The sequence below is a fragment of the Colobus angolensis genome, unplaced genomic scaffold (genome assembly GCF_000951035.1).
Source record: "Colobus angolensis palliatus isolate OR3802 unplaced genomic scaffold, Cang.pa_1.0 Scaffold126, whole genome shotgun sequence".
Classification (NCBI taxonomy): Eukaryota; Metazoa; Chordata; class Mammalia; order Primates; family Cercopithecidae; genus Colobus; species Colobus angolensis.
Window position 1 is genome coordinate 2409603 of NW_012113808.1, and position 7286 is coordinate 2416888.

Below are 7286 nucleotides of genomic sequence, written 5' to 3' on the forward strand. Positions count from 1 at the left end.
TGCGCCCCGGGGCAGCCGAACTCCCGGAAGCCCGGAAGCTCCTGGGGCTGGCGTACCCTGAGCGCCGGAGGCTGGCAGGTAGGGCCCTCCCCGACCACTTCCCTCCGCCGGGCCGCTCCTTCTCCACGCGCGGGGTCCCGGGGCGCCAAGAGGGACACGGCCGGGCCGCAGAGCGCCTGTCACCGCCGCCTTTCCTGGGCCACTCCTAACCCCGGAGGAGGGAGGGGATAGCTCTCCTCGGAGTAGCGTTGTCAAGATTTCGCCTTAGCTGGGGACTCGTTTGCAGATTTTACACTTTTTTTTCTTGTTGACACACATTGTATATGTCATTATTGGAATCTTTGGGTCTGTTCCGCCACCAACTTAGTGGGAGCATCTGTTTTGGCTTAGGCAGCAAAATGAGCTGGAGGTTTTTCCTTGGAAAAAAATAATTGTAGCCAAAAATATGCCTATTTTGTTATTAGGCATTTATACTTTTTTTTTTAACCAAAAAAAATTATTTGCTTTAAGCGAGTCTGTCAAGCAGTCACCAATGCTTTCACAACGGAAAGCAGAACTTTCACACTCGTCTCTTGTGCTAAGTGGTAAGCAGGAAGTTATAGCACTGTGTTCAACAGTCCACACCAACCAGTCATCTGTTCAGTAATTGAGTAACTTTTTTTAAAGAAGCCAAAATGAATGTTTTTAGAAACAAAATTTAAATAGAACAGTTTTCTATAGCTCCTCATTTTTTAACCATTAATTGGAGGAGTGTTTAGATGCAAGGGCCTTGTAAGATCTAAAATTTTTTTGATTTCTCTAAATTTTCATTCCTTCTATAAACATTTGTTGAGCCCTCATTCTGAACTGGGCCCTGGGGTTACAGTGGCATGCACAAGGAAACATGGTTCCCGCTTCTTCTGGGGCTTCTGGCTTAGTGGGGAGAAGCATCTATGAACTATTCATATGTATAGAGGTCAGCCTGCACCTGTGGGCTGTGGAAGGGGGCCTGTGAGGTTGTCAGGTGCAACACCAGAAAAGCATTCTTTGCTGCAAATCCATTGCTTTAGAAAGGACCCTCCTGAGTAGTGATTTGGGATTTAGAGTAGGTTTGCACAGTGGAAGAGAGCAGTTAGGGTGGCGACTTTTCATCTGCCAGTTACTATGAAAGCTTAGGGGGATTCTTGGTATCACTCGGGTATAAAGAGAATTATTTCATTGTTCAGTTGGTTGAGTGTAGATTTTGATGTAAAAATCTTTCTTTTTCTCTCTCTTTTTAAAAACATTGGAGACTAGGAGCTCTCACTGGACTTTGAGCTGCATGAGACAGGGACTGTCTGATTCATCTTTCTGTCTCCAGTTCTTAGCATGTGCACAGCACAGAGCAGGCACTCAGAGCGCCTTCAGTGAAGGAATAAATGACCATACCACCAGGCACAGAGTGAGGCCTTTAGAAACCGTAAGCATCATAGGGTGCGCCCACCACTTCTGTATGTGACTCAAAGTAAGTGTAAGGGAATCCAGTTCTGTGTTGTTTGTGAAATACTAGATGTCAGGAATGGTGTTTAGATGTCAGGCTTTGATGGTGCCTACAGGTGCCCAGTCCTGCTTATCCCATGACCATTGTTCCTGTGAGCCCTTACTCTGTCCCCCGATATCCTGCCATACTAGTATGTTTTGGTGACAGCCTTAAACAAGGCAAGACTGTGCCTCCTTTTTTCTTTCTTCCTTTTGTTTTTCTGGGATAGGGGTCTCACTGCGTTGCAGAGACTTGTGTCGAACTCCTCAGCTCAAGCAGCCCTGCCTCTACCTCCTGAGTAGTTGGGACTACAGGCATGTGCCACCACACCCATCTTGTGCCTTTTTTTTTTTTTTTGAGCTGGAGTTTTGCTCTTGTTGCCCAGGCTGGAGTGCCATGGCATGATCTCGTCTGACCGCAACCTCCGCCTCCCAGGTTCAAGCAGTTCTCCTGCCTCAGCCTCCCAAGTAGCTGGGATTACAGGCATATGCCACCATACCCGGCTAATTTTGTATTTTTAGAGACAGAGTTTCTCCATGTTGGTCAGGGTGGTCTCGAACTCCCGACCTCAGGTGATCTGCCCACCTTGGCCTCCCAAAGGTGCTGGGATTATAGGTGTGAGCCACCGCACCCAGCCTTCTTTCTATTTTAAGAACAGGATATATTTTGTTCCACCACATTGAGAAATTATGAATGTATAATTTGAAGAAACAAGCCTAGGGTTGCCACAGTTTTTTTTTTTTTTTTTTGCTTTCAAACAGATAAATACATATTATATGTTATGAGGATGTCTGATAAAAAGCCCTTATTTAGATGTATGATTTCCTGAGAAGTCATTATATATTAAAGCCAGTTAGGATCAAGAGGAAGTAGGGGTCATTGTTAATTTGTAATTTAAAAAAAAAATGTATAATTCTAAGAGCAGCCTGAGGTGTTGGCACATCTCTTTGAAATGCTGGAGGTAAAGAGCAATTGTGTGTGTGTATTTTCTAATCAAAACACTAAAAAAGCTGAGCTGAAAAGGAATTCCAATGTTAATTTGTTAATTTTTAGAAAAATACAAAAATCTTTTTTCAAAAACACAGCTTTATATTTTAATAATAATACCTCCATCCATCTCAGCATTTTGCTGAGTATGCCTCCTAAATTTTGTGAACAGAAAACTTTGATAAGTAGTTTGTATCAGAAACTTTAAAAACGCAGTCTACCATGAACTATGTACAGACGTGTGCCGAAAGCAGCTATACTAGTATAACTGTGTTCCATTCCTCTCCTAAGGCAGGCCTAACCGCCCCTTTGGGGAGGGATTCGCAGCTATCTTCATACAGATGTAAGGTCCCTTTTCACTGATAATTCTCCATCTTATCACTCTGGCCAGAAGGAATCTTAAAAGATGCAGGTGCTTGAGGAGGAGCAGGGTGTGGACTGATGGGATAAGCGACACTGCATCACAACCCTCTGGCTGTGCCTGGCAGATAGAGGAGACTGACCTGAATGAGTTAGGGGCAGGGTTTTAGGAACAAATGTGGGCCCCTACAGTACTGTGAGATTAGAGCAAAGCTGCCTCCTGGAGGTTCTTTGTGTGGGGGGGCTCCGGGGGTGGGGCAGCATGCCTTCCCCACACCCCCCAGGCAGGCTTCTCGTTAAACTGGACTGTACACATCTATCCCCTCCACTGGGGCGTGTTCAGTTGGTGCCTGTGTGGAGGACTCCGGAGGGCTCCTCTCACTGCAGTTACTGATAAGGGTGTGTGGTTTGAGGGCAGGACTGCTCTGAGAACCTGAAGCCTGCTGACAGCTTTTGCTGAGTTTGTAGTTACATTTTATGAAGATGGACCATGAGTGACCACAGTGAATATAGTGACGAAAGCAGTGGGTATGGTGGGCAAGGAGGCCAGAGTAGCTACTTCCTGAAGCCCAGTGAGGATGGAGATCCCACAGGGACAGTGCCCTGTGGGGGCTGGGGAGGATGAACCTTTGAAATCGGAACTGCCCCCGAAAGCCAGGGATGTGTATGTGCTACGGAAATACATTGTTTCAGAGGAACTGAGCCTTCTGTAGCTGTGCTGTCACACCAGATTCCAGAGAGAAAAAATGTAAAATACCTTACCAATTTTTTATGTTGATCATGTGTGGATAATATTTTGGATATATTGGGTCAAGTAAAATATCATTAAAATTAATTTTACATCTTCCTTTTTACAATGTGGCAGCTAGAGAAGTTTAAATTACCTAGGTGGCTCCCGTCATTTGTCTGTTAGAGTCCACGGCGAGCCCCCCTGTGGGTTGGTACCCCTAACTGTTTTTTTTTAATTTTGTCTTTGGGGTACCCCTAACTCTAGAGCATGCTAATAGCATGGACAGAAACAGTCTGATCTCGCACCAGACACATGGGGGCTTGGATCTTTCTTCTCCAGATTTCCAGAACCTGGAGTCTCTGGCTTCTTCTTTTATTCCCTTCTCATCTGTTAGCCCCTCATGTCCTCACTTATTCTCTACCCAGCGCAGATGCTGAGTCCCTTCACTCAGCCTCCATCTCCCCCACACCCTTGACTCCTGTGTTCTCCATCACATCCGCCTGCATCTGTGGAAATGTGTCCCAGACTCCAGCAAACCCAACATGTCTAAAAACCAAAGTTACGTTTCTCCACAAAGCATCTTTCCTCTTCTGTCTCTAGGCTCAGTGAGAGAGACTGCAGGGTGAACCTCTTGGCCTTGGCCAGAGACATGGGTCATTCTTATAATGACAACAATAGTAGTTAAGATAATAGTTAATATGTCTTGTGTACTCAGCCCTGGGCATTGTACCAGATGCTTTGCATATGTGTCTAGTTCACTCATAATTCTATTAGGGAGGGATTGTTTTTATTGCCATTTTTCAGATGAGGAAATGGCACACAGAGATGTAGTGACTTAAGCAAGGTCAAACAGCTAGATGGCAGAGCTTAAAAGGAGGATTGAAGATAATGAACGCCTAACCTAGGAGGGCTGGTTCCGAGGTTGAGTTGGTCACGGTTCCAACCCAATCCTGACCACTCAACCTCAGAACGGCCCCCCTAGGTTAGGCCTTCATCATCCTAAATCCTCCCTTTAACCCTCATCTTATCCTCATTTTTCAGAGAGGAAAAATGCTCACATCCAACCAGTCATCACGTCCTAGTTCTTAAAAATTTCCCCAGTCCTTTTCTCTGTCCTTTATCCCTCTGTCCCCAACCTACTTCACCCTAAATTTGCTTCTCACCTAGGGCTCTGGAACAGCGGTCTCATGGCGACTCCTTTCACTCTGTAGCCGGAGTGGATCGTTTAAAAAGGCAAATCTGGCCGTGCACGGTGGCTCACGCCTGTAATCCCAGCACTTTGGGAGGCTGAGACAGGCAGATCACCTGCGGTCGGGAGCTCAAGACCAGCCTGACCAACATGGGGAAACCCTGTCTCTACTAAAAATACAAAATTAGCCAGGCGTGATGGCACATGCCTGTAATCCCAGCTACTCTGGAGGCTGAGGCAGGAGAATCACTTGAACCCAGGAGGTGGAGGTTGCAGTGAGTTGAGATCATGCCATTGCACTGGGCAACAAGAGTGAAACTCCATCTCAAAAAGAAAAAGCAAATCTGGCTCTATCATTTCCCAGTGTAAAGCCTTTTTAGGCCGACCTTGCCAAAAAATCCTTCTGTTCTATCATCTAGAGCCTTCATTTCATTTCTCAGTTCTCCTTCCTGTGCACCCATGAGGTCTCTGTCCCTGCTCCATCCTGCCAGGCTTTCTGCTCCCTTCCCTGACTCCCAGGTGAGGCCTGTGCTGCTTCCTCTGCTTGGGACATGGGAAGATACCAAGGGCAGGTTTTGTCGCAGAATGTGGTTCTGCATTGTGTAAACTGGGAGACCTTGCATAGGCTCCCTCTCTCTCTGTTCGAGATTCCTCTCTGAAAAAGGAGGATAAGATGAGGGTGAAAGGGAGGATTTAAGATGATGAATGCCAGATCCTTCAGATAATGGTGAGGGCTCTGAAGTGCTGCCTTTGAGTTCTTGAATGACAGTGGGGATTGCTGTACCTGCCTGATACAACCAGATGGGTGCCGTGTTCAGCAGTGGCAGGTGGTAGGCACAGTGTACAGCCTCCTCCAACCACCCCCAACCTTTGTCCTTCTATCCAGCCCTGATGTCCAGCAATCTGCATTTCAGATTTTCCTTCCCCATTCTTTTGAAGGATATTTGTTTCCATCTTTGCCGCAATTCAGTAGAATGAGGTAACAAAGATACTTGAAGGTATCTCTCAAGAAATAGATAATGGGAGAAGTTGCTGGGGCCACATCAGGCAAGGGTGGGGGCAAGCAAGAGACTTAACTATGGAGAAAAATTGTGGGAGAATTTCAGAATTGCAGTATGCTCAGTTGTGTCCAGGGCTTGTGGTGGAATCTGAAATGATGTTTATGGAACAAGTCTAAAGTATTCATTAATATCAGAAGACAGTGATATGTAGTCAGATCTTGATTAACAAGAATCCACTTAACTAAAAGCTGAAAAATATCTTTTGTTTTACTTTTCTTATTCAAGTTGGACAAAGAAGCAAATGTCAACAAAACAAGCTGATAATTTTTAAATGATTATTAAAAAGTAAAAATGTGGAGGGATATCCTGAAATTAATTTGGATTCAGCTAAATTACTTTCTCTTTGTAATCAGCATCATTACTATGTGAGAACAAGACTCAGAATCATAATCAGGGGGCATTTCATTCATGTCATGTAGATTCTTATTGTAGAATCATAACTGATTTAGAAAACTAGACGAGGAGGGAAGAGGTAGACCTTTATATAGCAGGTCATGCACACTGTGCTTTCGGAGTTACTCACTGAGGTGAAAGAATAGAGATTAGCTACTGATGAAGGACAAAAGGAATTTTCTGCTGAATCCCGAATTTGCCAGGATGACTCCTTCTGGAGCTGCCAGTTCATCGAGGCTGAGGTATTCGGTACCTCAAGATAGACACTCTCCCCATCCTTTGGGCCTTCAGGCCCCCTTGGCCACTGTTGTAAGAAGCATGGTGCTTTGAAACAAGACACCGGGCTTTATGTCAAAATGAAGTGGCCCTTGCCCAGTTTCCTATTTTTCAGTTAGATTGTGATTGTGGGTTTTTAAGCCAGGTATATGGACTTTATGAGCTGCCAGAGCTCACATTTCTGCTTAGGTTATTGAAGAATTTTGATCTGATAGATGTTATTGCTCTATTGCCAAAGTTCAATTTATTTGTTTGTTCATTCAACAAATAGTGATTGAGATTTTCCTATGTGTCTGTCAATGTAGGCAATCAGTGACAAACCAGGCCAAAATCTTTTCTGTCCTAATGGAGAGAGAAACTAAATAAACAAATGAAACATTTAGAATGCTGAAAGGTAGGAGCTTCGAGAACACAAATGGAGAGGGAGTGAGGTGAGCAGTGTAGGGTGTCTGTATTTTAAGTGAGGCTGTCAGAGCAGGCCTCTTTGGGGAGGGGACTTTAGAATAAAGACCTTAAGGAGGGGCAAGAGCAATTGTTCAAAATGTTCCCCACTTAAAAAGGCCTATGTTCTTCCTAGAACTCTGTCGACTAAATGTCCAGTTGGCACTGAGTTTGCTCTGGACTCTTTATTAAGGTTATATAAAAATAATACTTTTGGCTAGGTGCAGTGGCTCATGCCCACAATCCCAGCATTTTGCAAGTCTGAGATGGGAAGACTGCTTGAGGCCAGGAGTTTGATACCAGCCTGGGCAACATAGTGAGATCCCCTTCACTATCTTTTTTTTTTTTGAG